This window comes from Hyla sarda, chromosome 6, assembly GCF_029499605.1.
Source record: "Hyla sarda isolate aHylSar1 chromosome 6, aHylSar1.hap1, whole genome shotgun sequence".
In the NCBI taxonomy this organism is placed as follows: Eukaryota; Metazoa; Chordata; class Amphibia; order Anura; family Hylidae; genus Hyla; species Hyla sarda.
In genome coordinates, this window is record NC_079194.1 from 286,584,276 (window position 1) to 286,600,293 (window position 16,018).

The window sequence follows — 16,018 nt, forward strand, 5'->3', positions numbered from 1 at the left end:
TTTCTAGTAGTCACACAGGATTCAGTAGTTTGAGCTTAGTGGCTGCAGATTCTTACAGGCCTTGGCCTAGATGAATTAATGATGCTGATGAGATGATTGTGCTTCTCTGATAATTCGGGACTAAGCGGGCGAATTTAGTGGCTGCAGACCCTTATATATTAAGGGAGTGGGACAAAGCTCATTGGTCAGCAGAACCTGTCAGTCCTGACCCAGTGAACTCTGGGTATCACATGACCCAAAGGTCCTTAAACCATAGTGCATTTTAATTAAAGGCACGTGACCTCTAAGGTCCTATACAGAGGTATTCCTATATAACATACTAAATATATATATAAATACATTAAATAGCATTTATATGAGGCGACTAGGTGTTAGTCCTACAGGAGAGCCATATTGGCATGGAGGGACTCTGGCTGAAGGGACTTTAGACAAAGGGACAGGACCAGGTCCTGTACCGGGACACCACACACCCCTCCCTAAAATACTAGCTGTGCTGTTTCATTACCTATAGCAGGTAAGAAATTTCTCTACCAGTGGTCTCCAAACTGTGGACTTCCAGATGTTGCAAAACTACAACTCCTGGCATGCCCGGACAGCCATTTGCTTTTAAGGCATGCTTGGGGTTGTGGTTTTGCAACATCTGGAGGTCCACAGTTTGGAGACCTCTGCTCTATACATATCTGCAGAGCCTTCAAATGGCTGGAATCATGTAGATAAGACTTTGAAGGTAGAGTGGGCCCCTCTACTCTGCCCCTAGACATCTTATCCCTTATCCATTAGATGTCTGGTCACAGGGGGTCCGGGCGCTGAGCCCTCCACGATCTCTTTGCAGCACCCAGCGGGCGGCAGGGTCGTGACATCACGCCACACCCATTAATGAAGTCTATGGGAGGGGGCGTGCATCGAGAATGCATCTAGACTTGCATTGAGGGGGGCGTGGTGTGACATCATAAGTGGCGTGGCAGTGACGTCACAACCCCCGCGCCCGCTCCAAGAGTTCGGAACAAAATGTTCCAAACACTGGGGCTGCTGAGTACCCCTTTAAGGGGGTACTCCTGTGGAAAACATTTTTTTCTTTTTTTAATCAACTGGCGCCAGAAAGCTAAACAGATTTGTAAATTACTTTTATTTAAAAATCTTATTCCTTCCAGTACGTATCAGCTGCTGCATACTACAGAGGAAGTTCTTTTCTTTTTGAAATATTTTATTCTGTCTGTCCACGGTGCTGCTGACACCTCTGTCCATGTCAGGAACTGTCCAGACTGTCCGGACAGTTCTTGGCTTGGACAGAGGTGTCAGCAGAGAGCACTGTGGTCAGATAGAAAAGAAATTAAAAAAGAAAAGAACTTCCTCTGTATTATACAGCAGCTAATAAGTACTGGAAGGAATAAGATTTTTAAATAGAAGTAATTTACAAATCTGTTCAACTTTCTGGCACCAGTTGATTTAAAAAAAAAATGTTTTCCACTGGAGTACCCCTTTAAGGCAAATTCTTTTTTTTATTAGGTCCAACTGGAGCCTCCTGGGTATACACTGAGGAGGAGGGGCAGGGGGCTTTTCCTCTTCCTGTACCCAGCCCCTCCTCCTTCCTTATCTCTATTTTGACTCTCCATGAGGAGACTGCAGATGACAGGGGCGGGGCCATCGGGGCGGGGCCACCGGCCATGGGGGCGGGCCTTTGCAAAGGTGAATCATGAACGTACGCCCCGGGCACTCACCCTTAAGCACTTTTCTTCCTTGCAGAGCTGCATGGATGGGTCTGTGTGACCCGGCGATGAAGCTATGGGCAGCAAGGAGAAGACAACACATAGTTTAGTGGCAGGGGGGCCCGGTTGCAATTGCGACTCTTGCGACCTCTATAGCTACGCCACTGAGCTGGCGGTTATGGAGCAAAGTTGCACATATGGCGGGTTTGTGCCGCTCATGCTTGCCGGAGGCAGCAGTGCTTACTGCACATACTTTGTCATTGGTTTGAAATGCCTTAAATTATGTGTTATTTATAAATAAATACCCGTGGTCTACCCCCCACCCATTTACAGTACAAGTCGTGTCTGTCTTCATTTGGGGATGGGGTTCTGAGCTTTTAGGGGTGCTTATCACGTCTCATCAGTTTTGCCATGGGTGCCTTTTTTTTAGTAGACACCCCTCTGCCTCTAAGTGACCACGTGACAAGAGAATTAGGATGGCTGACAATGAAAGTTTAGTACCCCTGAGCACATTCGGGAGCACATTTGGGTAAATTCTATTGATGATTTGCTGAACCAGGATGCCGGGGGTGACTCTGATATACAATGACACATTGGTGGTAGTAGGAACATTCTGTTCTTTCTGAGACTTTACAATCCAAATACTAAAGGGATTATAATAATTGTGAAACATTGACTGTGCCCACAAAATGATGATAATCTTAGTCATGTAGCCTTTGATCTGCTGATAAAGGGATAAAGTTGGTCAATAAAGGAAAATGTTTTCTGATAAAACATCCATAGAGGATCCTGAAACACGATGGAGTTATTGTAGCCTTGGCTCACGGCATCTGGTTCTGGTCTAACCACATAGTAGGGACCAAGACCACTCGGTCTATTGGTGAAGAAGCAAGGGGTCTTCCTGCTTTAGATAAAGGGGCTGCCAGAAATTACAAAAGAGACCCCTATCCTGTCTGACATTGGAGCTGAGCTGTAATACTAAAACAAACACAATGACCTAAGTATATGGAGGGTATAACATGACTGGAGGGATTTAAGATTGGGATTCCCCATATTATTTAGGCCCCAACCCTGATTCCCCACCCAGCTACCTGACAATACCCCTTTCCAATACCGGGAGGACACCATGTATGGTGAAATTAACCAATTCAAACATATCAACATCATACACAAAATTATTTGGCATGAAATTGCCCATATTATAAGGAAACATTAAATAGCATTAATCATGTTACATTTAGATAAGTTTACCTAACATTAACATCTTCATAACAGGAAGGGTCCCTGGAGGTCTTTACCGACATATCAACACTTCTCTCCATGCACTTGAACCCTTTTACCCTTGGCCCCATGCATCTGATCCAAGGGCACCCATATAACATCTTAGTGCATGTAATATTTTAATATAATTGTGAAACAAGGTTATACAATCCAAAATGGCTGAACTTGACAACCTTGGACAGTTGAAACTTTAGAAAAGTTAAGTACGGTATTTAACAGTGCATGGCCCAAATAATTTCTGGGGCCAAGAACCACCACCAGGAGGCCCAACTAAACTGTAACCATGAAACAGCTGGTAAGTAATTGCGCCTCCGTTCCTTGTCTCAATACTCATAATACAGAGAAAATGGACCCTTCTACCTGCCACAGAACCAAACCAGCTAATTCCCACCCAAGGGGACCAACCCAAACCCCCCCAAAACATCCACACACCCCAAAGGTAAAGGAAGGAAAAGAAGGAAAATGTTCCAAATTGCTCTTTCCTCCATAGACAGCAGGCTCCAGCAAACCATGCCAGTACTAGGACTAGTATATTAGCATATTTTAAAATAAATCATTCATTTTAACTCAGCCTTGAGAGGTCTGCGCTCCTTCAGATGTTCCCCCCTTTTTTTTCGTAATCGGATCATCCGTTACACTTCTCTAGGGCTGATATAGATATGCTGCAAGCAGCCACTCTTTCACATGTAGTGGTTATGATTTGACTGCGGCATGTGACAGGTTAAACTAACTGGAGTTACAGCGGGTGTCTGGCTATCATACCCAGCTTCTGTGATCCCCACAAGGGGGAGCTGTACAAGCCTATTTAGCCCCGTCCTGAATAAGTACCCATAATGAACGCCGTAAAAAGTAGGAGTGGTCATTAAAAAGTACATGTCACGATCTTGTTACATTTTCTAATCCTCCCAGTTCACTGCCCCCATCATGATAAACCACCCCCTGCCTTTATTTTTGTTATTCTTTAGTTTTCTACCATATTGCTCTGTATTTTCTGCTCAGTCAGATTCACAGACTGGGAAGGGGCGATCCCCAGCAGGCGTGACATCATCTGAAGCCATACAGGGGAGAACTTCCTCCCTCACTCTGCTACACACAGCCCAGAGCAGTTCAGTGTAAGATGAGCTATGCTTGTCTAAGGCTGCCCCCCCCCCCCCCCCTCAAGCACTTCAGACTGCATTTCCTGATTTTGTACTTCTGCCAGGCCAGCAGGAGTCCAAAGTCTGTGCATGAGATGGGGGGGGGGGGGATGTGCTCTGGACAAGTAGGGAGACACCTAGTGGCAGCTTTTTAAAACACAAATAAAACAAAGAGAACTTCATTTAAAAAAAAATATACATTAGAAAGATTTTGTATTTACCATAAGGAGCGCAATAGCAAAAATTTGTTTTAATTGCAGTGCCCATTTAAGGGGTTAAACAGTATCTCTTGATGATAGAGCAGCTGTGGGAATATGACCTCCTTATAACTGCTGTCATCTCTTTATTTTTATTGGAATATAGTAATGTGATTCCAGAATCCTTAAAGGGGTACTCCGGCCCCAAGACATCTTATCCCCTAGATGTCTGATCGTGGGGGTCCCGCTATTGGGGACTCCCACCTGTAGGTACTGCCGGAAGCGCTGGAGGCTCTCAGTCTTATGCCTCCCACCCACGGGGACGGAGTATCACACGGGGGCGGAGTTGTGATGTCACGCCCGCCCCCTCAATGCAAGTCTATGGGAGGGGGCGTGACGGCTGTCACGCCCCCTCCCATAGACTTGCATCGAGGGGGCGGGACGTGGCGTCGCACGAGGCCGGAGTCGCGACGTCACGATACTCCGTCCCCCGTGGTCAGGAGGCATAAAACTGAGAGCCTCCAGCGCTTCCGGCAGTACTTACTGATGGGTGCTGCTTGCTAGATTGCAGGGGGTCCCCTTTGGATAGGGGATAAGATGTCTTGGGGCCGGAGTACCCCTTTAATATAAGGATAAATCGGAACAACCTTTGGGCTGCAGGCAGACGTCTCCCCGACCCCTTTACCCAATGGTTCCAGTTCATTGATTCCTTTTTTTTTTTGTTTCCTGTGTACATCGGGGAGGTCTGAGCTCCTTATGAATGGCGCAATGAAGTTATTTTCTTAGATTTAGTTACTTTTATCGTTGCGAGAGTGGCGTCTGCTCCGAGCCTCTCATAACAACCCCTCTAAAGCTTCTGATGTGAAGTATTTCAAACAAGCCCCGCTCTCGCATAGATGACCTCCCTGAAGACGTTTTTTTTTTTTTTTTTTTTCCCTTGCAGAATTTAAGAAAGCTCTTGGCGGGATGTGCATTGTGACAAAGAGCCATGTTGATCCTAGAGAATGCTACATTTGTGTCATACCTTTTGTGGGACTATAATGCATGCTCTGGAAGGCTTGAATACCCAAACATCAGACTAACAAGGTTTTTGCACAGTGTCCGATTCATGTGTACTTTGTTGGATATTTTCCCACCAGCGCCGAATACCAGCGGCGAAGACTGACAGCGGAGAAACGCCAATGCCCATTACTCACGGCCCGGCACAGAAGTGCGTAGGAAAAGTCAGCTGAATCGTGTATAAAGGTTGGCACCCAAGGACGACACAAAAAAAAAGAATCTGAAAAGGCCAGAACAGGGATGCAATTATATTAACTCCCTTGATGTATTTGTACGTAGTCTATTTGTCGTAGGAATTGCATTGTTTTCCAGTGTAGGTTTTCAATCAGTATTCCTAAGCACCTGCTGTTATAGGACCAGGCCTTTTTACATTGAAATCTTAGTTCATGTTTTAAGATTTAAAGGGGTTATCCAAGAAAAAACTTTATATATATATATATATATATATATATATATATATATCAACTGGCTCCAGAAAGTTAAACAGATTTGTAAATTACTTCTATTAAAAAAATCTTAATCCTTTCAGTACTTATGAGCTTCTAAAGTTAAAGGGGTACTCTGCCCCTAGCATCTTATCCCCTATCCAAAGGATAGGGGATAAGATGTCAGATCGCCGCAGTCCTGCTGCTGGGGAACCCGGGGATCGCCGCTGCGGCACCCCGCCATCATTACTGCAAAGAGCGAGTTCGCTCTGTGCGTAATGATGGGCGAGAAGGGGCCGGAGCAGCGTGATGACATGGCTCCGCCCCTCATGACATCACGGCCCGTCCCCTTAATGCAAGTCTATGGCAGGGGGCGTGACGACCGCCACGCCCCCTTCCCATAGATTTGTATTGACGGGGGTGGGCCGTGATGTTACGAGGGGAGGAGCCGTGACGTAACAATGCTCCGGCCCCTGTATTGCCCGTCATTACGTGCAGAGCGAACTCGCTCTGCTCAGTAATGATAGCGGGGTGCTGCAGCAGCGATCCCCGGGGTCCCCAGCAGCGGGACCCCGGCGATCTGACATCTTATCCCCTATCCTTTGGATAGGGGATAAGATGTCTAGGGGCGGAGTACCCCTTTAAGGTTGTTCTTTTCTGTCTAAGTGCTCTCTGATGACACGTGTCTCTCGGGAAACGCCCAGTTTAGAAGCAAATCCCCATAGCAAACCTCTTCTAAACTGGGCGTTTCCCGAGACAGGTGTCATCAGAGAGCACTTAGAAAAGAACAACCTTAACTTCAGAAGCTCATAAGTACTGAAAGGATTAATATTTTTTTTATAGAAGTAATTTACAAATCTGTTTAACTTTCTGGAGCCATCCGTAGCAGAAGGTGACATGCAGTGCAGATGTTCCCCATTGACTTCTATTGGGAAGTTGAAATCTACAATAAACCTGCAGATGTAGCAGATTCGATGAAACTTATATATTTATACTCAAATCTGCAGCGGAAAATCCGCAGCATTTCTGCAGCATGAGGTCCTACCCCAGTTGTGGATTTTGACTTTCCCGTTAAGGCATTACCTTTGACTCCGGCGCTAAGACATCTTATCCCCTATACAAAGGATAGGGGATAAGATACCTGATCGCGGGGGTCCCGCCGCAGGGGACTCCTGTAATCTTTCACGCAGCACCTGTTACCATCAGCCCGCGGAGCATGTTCGCTCTGAGTCTGATGACTGCTGATTACGGGGCCGGAGTAATGTGACATCACGGCTCCGCCCCCATGTGATGTCATGCTCCGCCCCTCAATGCAAGCCTATGGGAGGGGGCGTGTCACGCCCCCTCCCATAGGCTTGCGTTGAGGGGGCGGAGTGTGATGTCACACGGGGGCGGAGTGTGATGTCACATGGGGGCGGAGCCATGCCGTCACAATACTCCAGCCCCGTGATTGGCAATCATCAGACCCGAAGCGAACACGCTCCGGGGGCTGATGGTAACGGGGTGCTGCGTGAAAGATCACGGGGGACCCCCGCGATCAGGCAACTTATCCCCTATCCTTTGGATAGGGGATAAGACGTCTTAGCGCCGGAGTACCCCTTTAACTGCATTGATATGAGTATGGGGTTCTGTGAATTATGTTGCTAAACTGTTTTTGTGCATTGCATTTCATTGACAGCATACACTGAGGTACTACAGAAGTGTAGAGGTTAATCATTTGCATATTACTATTTAAAGTGGTATTCCGGCCAAAGATATCTTATCCCCTATCCAAAGGCCATTTTCGGGTCTCTCCAGAGATGTTCTATTGGGTTCGTACTCTGTCTGGGCCATTCATAGAGTTGTCTATAAGCTGCTCCTGGGAGCAAATGGAGCGGGGGGGGGGGGGGGGGGGGGGAGAACCCCTGGTGTAGTGGCGCCTTGACGGGGGTTTTAGTGGCCCTTCCGTATGGAATAGGGGGTAATTTGGGTTACAGGTGGGATGGCAAGGTAATGGGGGGTATAAGAGGTTAATTTACTGCTGCTCCTTTAAGGGACGGCAGCAGGTTGCTTGAAAGTGGGGGGACAGGGAGGTCATCCGGAGGGGAGGGGGGAGTGTATATAAAGGGTTGCTTTGGGGGAGGGTACTCACCAGTCGGCGTGTGGAGGCAGGAAGAAGGTCCCGCCGACCCGCCCCTTTTTATTGTTGGTTGGTTGGTTGGTTGGTTGGGTAGTGATAGGTGGTGTGACGTGTCAAAGGGTCCCGGGGGGAGGTAGTAGTTTGAAAAATAAATGTTTGAGATTGTTCAATTGGGCCTCCTGGTGGTGATTCTGGGCCTTAGGAGTTTGAAGGATGGTGCAGAAGGTTATCAGGGTGCCCCTGGGCCAGGTGGTCGCGGACAGGGGTAAGAGCATGGTGCACAAGTCTGATTGGGGGAGGGGAGTGCCCTCCAGTGAACTTTGGTTATGTTTATATGTATAACATATTTAACTGTTATTTATTTGTTAAATAAATGGGCCACACAACCCAATTTTTCCACAAATTGTGTCAGTGTCCTTTTTGGGGAAAAAGGGGTTATAATCGGTTGGGAGTGGGTAAAGAGGGGAAGGGATGTATCTAAAATCCCATCCAGTCATGTGTTGTCTCAGTTGTCTGCTTAGGGTCATTGGGGGAGATTTATCAAAACCTGTCCAGAGGAAAAGTTGCTGAGTTGCCCATAGCAACCAATCAGATCGCTTCTTTCATTTTTAACAAGGCCTCTGCAAAATGAAAGAAGCGATCTGATTGGTTGCTATGGGCAACTGGTCAACTTTTCCTCTGGACAAGTTTTGATAAATCTCCACCATTGTCTTGTTGGAGGGTGAATCTTTACCCCAGTCTGAAGCCATGCTTCACTGTAGGGACATTGGGGGAGATTTATCAAAACCTGTGCAGAGGAAAAGTTGCCCAGTTACCCATAGCAACCAATCAGATCGCTTCTTTCATTTTGCAGAGGCCTTGTTAAAAATGAAAGTAGTGATCTGATTGGTTGCTATGGGCAACTCAGCAACATTTCCTCTGGACAGGTTTTGATAAATCTCCCCCATGATGCTTAGAATTGAGGCCAAAAATGTCAATCTTGGTTTCATCAGTCTGATCCTTTAGGTGCCTTTTCACAGACTCCAGGCTGTCTTCGTGTGCTGTATACTGAGCAGAGGCTTCTTTCTGGGCTTTTTGTAAATGTCAGATGGGTGGAGGCTGCAGTGATATTGACCTTCTGGTAGTTTCTCCAATCTGCACACAAGATCTATGAAGCTCAGCCAGAGTGACCATTGTGTTCTTGATCATCTTGGGTCCTTCTCCCTCGATTACAGTGACCCCCCGACCTACGATGGCCCCGACATACGATAATTTCAACATACGATGGCCTCTCAGAGAAAGCATCAACATACGATGCTTTTGTATGTCGGTGCCATCGCATAAACGGCTATCCGGCAGCGCAGACTGCTTCAGCTGCCACCGGATAGCCGTTTACGGTGCCCCGTGTGCTCCGCTGACGATCACTTACCTGTCCTCGGGGCTCCGGCGCGTCCTCTTTGGGATCCCCTGAATTGTCGGCGCTCTCCATCGACGTCATCACGTTGCTGCGCACGCCGTCCCGTCATCCAATAGGAGCGGCGTGCGTAGCGACGTGATGGCGGCGACGAAAAACGCGGATGCCGGGGAAGCAGAGGCGTTGCCGCAGCGTCGGGGACACCTCGGGGACGCAGCGACAGCAATGGACGGGGACAGCCCGGGCAGCGGTGACGAGCGGTGACGGTCCGGAGCGGCGGGGACAGGTGAGTACAACTTCCTCTAACAGTGGTCTACAACTTGCGGACCTCCAGATGTTGCAAAACTACAACACCCAGCATGCCCGGACAGCCAGCGGCTGTCCGGGCATGCTGGGTGTTGTAGTTTTGCAACATCTGGATGGCCGCAGGTTGTAGACCACTGTCCTATACTTTACATTGCACGGATCCCTCAACATGCGATGGTTTCAACAAACGATGGTCCGTTTAAAACGGATTACCATCGTATGTTGAGGGACCACTGTACTTAGTTTAGTGGAGCGGCAGCTTTAGGAAGAGTCCTGGTTGTTCCAACCTTCTTTCATGTAAGAATTATAGAGGACACTGTGCTCTTGGGAATAGAGATGAGCGAACTTACAATAAATTCGATTCGTCACGAACTTCTCGGCTCGGCAGTTGATGACTTATCCTGCGTAAATTAGTTCAGCTTTCAGGTGCTCCGGTGGGCTGGAAAAGGTGAATACAGTCCTAGGAAAGAGTCTCCTAGGACTGTATCCACCTTTTCCAGCCCACGGGAGCACCTGAAAGCTGAACTAATTAATGCAGGAAAAGTCATCAACTGCCGAGCCGAGAAGTTTGTGACGAATCAAATTTACTGTAAGTTCTCTCATCTCTACTTGGGAACATTCAGTGCAGAAGAATTCTTTTCTCCAGTTCTATGCCTCTGCCCAATCATGTATCTAAGCTCTACAAGCAGTTATTTCCACCTCATGGCTTGGTGTTTTGCTCTGATATACATTCTTAGCTGTGAGACCTTTATATAGACAGGGCTGTGTCTTCCCTAATCCTGTCCAATAAGATGAATTTACCACAAAGGACTCCAACCAAGATGAAGAAACATCTCAGAGATGATCAGGAGAAATGGGAGGAGCCAGGGCTATGCTTCAAGCGTCATAGCAAAGGGTCTGAATACTTATATTCGTGTCAAATGTATATTTTCATTTTTAATCAGAAAAATATTTTCCCACTCTTATTATGGTATATTGATTGCAGATTGATGGGAGGAATTAAAAAAAAATTTTTTTTAGGTGCCACATAACAAATGTTTTTTGTGCATACATTTGTATCCAAATTACATTGTAGTCCATGTAGCAGCCGATTCAGAGCCTGAGCCCCTGATCTGTGTATAGCACCATCTAGTGGCACATTGTGTAATTGTATTACGCTGTTCAATGATTTGTTGAGATACGATACTTGGTTGGGATTTACTTTTTTCACTGTTTTTAGAGATGAGTGAACTTACAGTAAATTTGATTTGTCACAAACTTCTCGGCTCAGCAGTTGATGACTTTTCCTGCATAAATTAGTTCAGCTTTCAGGAGTTCCGGTGGGCTGGAAAAGGTGGATACAGTACTACGAGACTCTTTCCTAGGACTGTATCCACCTTTTCCAGCCCACCGGAGCACCTGAAAGCTGAACTCATTTATGCAGGATAAGTCATCAACTGCCGAGCCGAGAAGTTCGTGACGAATCGAATTTACTGTAAGTTCGCTCATCTCTAACTGTTTTCCCCCTTTTAAAGGGGTATTCCAGGGAAAAACTTTTTTTTTTTTATATATCAACAGGCTCCAGAAAGTTAAACAGATTTGTAAGTAACTTCTATTAAAAAATCTTAATCCTTCCAATAATTATCAGCTGCTGAAGTTGAGTTGTTCTTTTCTGCCTGGCAACAGTGCTCTCTGCTGACATCTCTGCTTGTCTCGGGAACTGCACAGAGTAGAAGAGGTTTGCTATGGGGATTTGCTTCTACTCTGGACAGTTTCCGAGACAGGTGTCATCAGAGAGCACTTAGACAGAAAAGAACAACTCAACTTCAGCAGCTCGTACGTACTGAAAGGATTAAGATTTTTTTCATAGAAGTAATTTACAAATCTGTTTAACTTTCTGGAGCCAGTTGATATATATAAAAAAAAAGTTTTTTCCTGGATAACCCCTTTAAGGATGCGTTCACCTGACCTGAGAGTTGTCTGGTGTTCCTGAGGGATGCCAAGGCCGAAACACGCAGTCACGCAGCTACTACCAGTAACCCCTGCAGGTGAAAGTCAAAGCCTGGTGGTAAGCACGAATACAGGGGACCAGTCTAGTCAAGATAGTCAAGTCTGTCAAATTACTAAAGTCAGTGTGGGTTGCACAAGTCAGTCCAGGTCCACTACAAGTCCCAGCGAGCCAACAAGACCCCTAGAGTTCACTGAGCATCTCCTAGGGGCTGAACTGAGCTGTAAAGACTTTAACACCCTGTCTGCCTCAGTAAAGTGCCGTGGTTCCGTAACCTTGCATCAAAGTGATTATTTGCCCTGCGCCTGGCCCAGGAATCAGCGGCCATACCTTGGGTGGTGTAGAGGATAACCATGCCCTGGCATCATGAACACATAGGGTTAATACTATCTGCCCTAAAAGGTTAACAACATCTTCCCTACCAACACCCCCACCACACTGTGGAGAACTTGACATCTCTGTGCTTGACATCTCCATACACGGACAGCACATTTTATTAGAAAGTGTGCAATACTTCCCTTCACCTGTGGGAGTGCTGCAGAGAAATCGAGCACTTTCAGCTGAATTCCCTCCCTGATTGCCGTTGTTCGCTAGGACCCCCGGCAGCAGGACGATGGTCCAAAGCAGAGAACCCCTCCTTTTTCAGTGCCGTTGACGTTTGTGCTGTGGCCAGGAAGGTAGATGCGCTGCAGCTCCGGGACATTGATCACTTATCAGCTTTTAGTGTAGCAATAATAATTATACAGCTGATAATAGCGACGTCTGCTTGCTGCGGTTTACAAGCGTGTCTGCTGGATAGCGTCCATGTGAGGGTTTTTTAATTAATTAGTCTTAAGAGGAACTTCGCCAAAATGGGGAATACATTTATTATAATATGTAAACTAGTTTTTAATTTTCAAATGAATGTGACGCTAATACTACAAAAACTAAATGGGCCGTATACTCAGATTGTTATGCAACAAAATTCTACACAGGCAAATCGTTGCCTATTGCAGGGTTTCCCAGTCAGGGTGCCTCCAGCTGTTGGCACAACAGCTGGAGGCACCCTGGCTGGGAAACACTGGCCTAGGGAGTTCAAGGCAGCTATACAGTCATGGACGTAAATGTTGGCACCCCTGAAATTTTTCTAGAAAGTGAAGTATTTCTCACAGAAAAGGATTGCAGTAACATCTTTTGCTATACACATGTTTATTCCCATTGTGTGTATTGGAACTAAACCAAGGAAGGGAGGAAAAAACAAACAAATTGGACATAATGTCACCAAACTCCAAAAATGGGCGGGACAAAATTATTGGCACCCTTAACTTAATATTTTGTTGTACACCCTTTGGAAAAATAACTGAAATCAGTGGTTTCCTATAACCATCAATAAGCTTCTTACACCTCTCAGCCGGAATGTTGGACCACTCTTCCTTTGCAAACTGCTCCAGGTCTCTCTTATTGGAAGGCGCCTTTTCACAAGAGCAATTTGAAGATCTCTCCACAGGTGATCAATGGGATTTAGATCTGGACTCATTGCTGCCACTTCAGAACTCTCCAGCACTTTGTTGCCATCAATTTCTGGGTTCTTTTTGACGTATGTTTGGGGTTATTGTCCTGCTGGAAGACCCAAGATCTCAGACACAAACCCAGCTTTCTGACACTGGGCTGTACGGTGCGAGTCAGTATACAGTCATGGCCGTAAATGTTGGCACCCCTGAAATTTTTCTAGAAAATAAAGTATTTCTCACAGAAAAGGATTGCAGTAACACATGTTTTTTCCCTTTGTGTTTATTGGATCTAAACCAAAAAAGGGAGGAAAAAAAGCAAATTGGACATAATGTCACCAAACTCCAAAAATGGGCTGGACAAAATTATTGGCACCCTTTCAAAATAGTTTCAAGCATGTGATGTTCCTTTAAACTCACCTGGGGCAAGTAACAGGTGTAGGCAATATAAAAATCCCACCTGAAAGCAGATAAAAAGGAGAGAAGTTCACTTAGTCTTTGCATTGTGTGTCTGTGTGTGCCACACTAAGCATGGACAACAGAAAGAGGAGAAGAGAACTGTCTGAAGACTTGAGAACCAAAATTGTGGAAAAATATCAACAATCTCAAGGTTACAAGTCCATCTCTAGAGATCTAGATTTGCCTTTGTCCACAGTGCGCAACATTATCAAGAAGTTTGCAACCCATGGTACTGTAGCTAACCTCCCTGGGCGTGGACGGAAGAGAATAATGGAAGAAAGGTGTCAACGCAGGATAGTCTGGATGGTGGATAAGCAGCCCCAAACAAGTTCCAAAGATATTCAAGCTGTCCTGCAGGCTCAGAGAGCGTCAGTGTCACCGCAAACTATCTGTCGACATTTAAATTAAATGAAACGTTATGGAGGAGACCCAGGAGGACCCCACTGCTGATACAGAGACATTAAAAGCAACACTACATGTTGCCAAAATGAACTTTAGTAAGCCAAAATCCTCCTGGGAAAACGTCTTTTGGACAGATGAGACCAAGATAGAGCTTTTTGGTAAAGCACATCATTCTACTGTTTACCGAAAATGGAATGAGACCTACAAAGAAAAGAACACAGTACCTACAGTGAAATATGGTGGAGGTTCAATGATGTTTTGGGGTTGTTTTGCTGCCTCTGGCACTGGGGGCCTTGAATGTGCACAAGACATTATGAAATCTGAGGATTACCAATGGATTTTGGTTACTAACGGATTCTGCAGTTTATACACATCCTTATGGTAAATTGACAGCAACAATACTGTAGATCATAATGGGGGAGATTTATCCAAACCTGTCCAGAGGAAAAGTTGCTGAGTTGCCCATAGCAACCAATCAGATCAGAGGGCTTTTCAAAAATGAAAGAAGCGATCTGATTGGTTGCTATGGGCAACTCAGCAACTTTTCCTCTGGACAGGTTTTGATAAATCTCCCCCAATAACATTACATACACTGGACTGAATGGAACACGTTGAGCTATAGGCTCTATTCGGTAGTGACTTTTAACCTTCCGTGCGCCTGTGATGGAGGCCTCTAAAGGCCTGTAGCGTGTTCCATTGCTTTGCCTCATAATACAGAGCTATATACGGGCCCTATGTGTGCATGAGGCCTTATAGCAGATTCATAGTGGGGGAGATTTATTGCCCAGTTGCCCATAGCAACCAATCAGATCGCTTCTTTCATTTTGCAGAGACCTTGTTAAAAATGAAAGAAGCCAGCTGATTGGTTGCTATGGGCAACTTTTACTCTGGACAGGTTTTGATAAATCTCCCCCAGTGTGTCTACTGGGTTCAAGCAGCCATGTTTGTAGCTGGGCCCACCGTATGTGTGTGGTGGAATTTAGGGTGGCGTGTATGCAGATTTATGGGTGATTTATGGGTCACTATAACAAGAGGTTGTGATGCCAGGAGTGTTAACCCACCACACAAGGATAAGCGGTTGGCGGTAAAGAATAGTGTTAAGCGCAAATATCTGAAATGCAAATTTTTACAGCGAATATCGGCACTTCGCGATTCTGCAAATATTTTGAAAATAACGATATATATTCGTTATGACGAATATTCATTTCAATGATGTGTACTGTGTAAAAAAAAAAATAATAATAATTATCATCCCTCCCTGCTTCCAGCTTGTGGTCCAAAGAAGGCTCCAGTATTATGTACTGTGTGAGTCAGTGTGGAGCGCAAATATTTTGTATATGCGAATATGCAAATATTCGCAAATATCGACACTTCCAGAGGACACTGATCCCTCCCTTCTTTTAGGTGAAAGATATAATCGCGCATGCGCACCATGCAAATGTCATTACAAATTTTGACATGAAAAAAAAAGGGAACAAATATAGCGTATATGCGAATTTCGCGAACATAGGACGAATATTCGTGCACATATTCGCAAAATATCGCAAATTTTAATATAGCCCCTGCCGCTCATCACTAGTAAAGAATACCTCAAATGCAAAGTTAGGGAAACCACTTGTAAACTTTACCTCAGGAATTGCAGTAGGATGATACAAACAGAACAGCTCATTTTTAGTGCAGTTTCGCTGAATGACGCTATAGGGAATCACACTTGCTGTATTGTAGTCCTTTCCGACTAAGATGTGACTTGACTTGTCTGCAGTTGATGTGGACAGATTTGACTGAGCTAGCCTTGACATGGTTCGACTGGACTGACCGAGATTTGACTTGAATTAGTCTTGAAGTGATTTGGGAGCTGACTATCACTGACTCTTGCTACTTCACTGTGTGGAATCCATTGTAAGGGCTTACCGTCAGGGTGGTCTTGTACGGACAGGAAAGGCTGGAGGATCTTCGCTCACTTTATCCTTTGTTTTGGCTATGGGGAACGACGGCTCTTTGGCACTTATCCTCAAAGCTGACTTGAACTTGACAGACTGACAACCTGGTCGACGGATCCTG